Genomic DNA, 990 nt, shown 5'->3' on the forward strand with positions numbered 1-990 from the left:
TTTGTCCAGTTTTTTCAACAGAAGGGTTGGTTCAAATTATCTAGCCTTCCATGACTAGAAATGAAAATCCAGAACATGTACATCTGTTTTTCTTTAAATAAAAATATATGAGCATAGGTTTTTAAAGGAATAATGAATATACAATAGAGTGTATAAAATCTACTAATCTTAACTGCACATCCAGATGCATTCATGTATATGTATACACCCATAGATCCATCATTCTAAGACACAGCATGTTTCCAGCACCCCAGAAGATTTCCTCATTCCTTTTTTTTTTTTTATATGGAACGCTTCACGAATTCGCGTGTCATCCTTGCGCAGGGGCCATGCTAATCTTCTCTGTATCGTTCCAATTTTAGTATATATGCTGCCGAAGCGAGCACTCCTCATTCCTTTTCCCAGTCAGTACCCTGCTCTCTGGAATATCTACTATTGCCATCCATTATTTTTGCTTGTTTTGAGTCATTCAATATGTACTCTTTTTTTCTTCAACACTGTGTCTGCAAGATTCACCCATGCCATTGGTTATACCTGCATTTCATTACCTTGCATTGTTGTACAGCATTCCATCGCATGAGCATTGCACCGTTGATGTTTCCTTTCTACTGCTGATGAGCATCTGTGTTGTTTCTAGTTTGGCTACTACAAACAGTGCCATAATGAACGTCGTCTTCATGCCTTGTGAGTATGGAGCCATTCTATTGCTATACACACCTAGAAGTGGAATTTCTGCTTTGTAGGATATGCAAATATGTAGGGGTGGGGTTTTTTGCTATTAATATTTTTTTCCAGTTTTATTGGGATATAATTGACAAAAAGTACTGTATAAGTTTCAAGTGTGCAGCATAATGACTTACATACGTTGTGAAATGATTACTATACAAAGCGCAGTTAACATCCATCACCTCATATAGATACAAAAAGAGGGAAAAGGTATTTTCCTTGTGATGAGAACTCTTAGATCTAGTCTCTTAACAACTTGCAAAT

The 990-nt window shown here is 36.7% G+C and overlaps 1 non-coding gene across 1 annotated transcript; it reads right to left on the reverse strand.

Moving 5' to 3' along the window:
- Positions 1 to 279: 279 nt before the first annotated feature.
- Positions 280 to 386, reverse strand: LOC145537348 (U6 spliceosomal RNA). The gene has a single exon (XR_014076367.1). It is a non-coding gene; the product is annotated as a U6 spliceosomal RNA (small nuclear RNA).
- Positions 387 to 990: the final 604 nt, after the last annotated feature.

Source organism: Giraffa tippelskirchi, chromosome X, assembly GCF_054371585.1.
Source record: "Giraffa tippelskirchi isolate mGirTip1 chromosome X, T2T-mGirTip1v1.2.pri, whole genome shotgun sequence".
Taxonomy (NCBI): domain Eukaryota; kingdom Metazoa; phylum Chordata; class Mammalia; order Artiodactyla; family Giraffidae; genus Giraffa; species Giraffa tippelskirchi.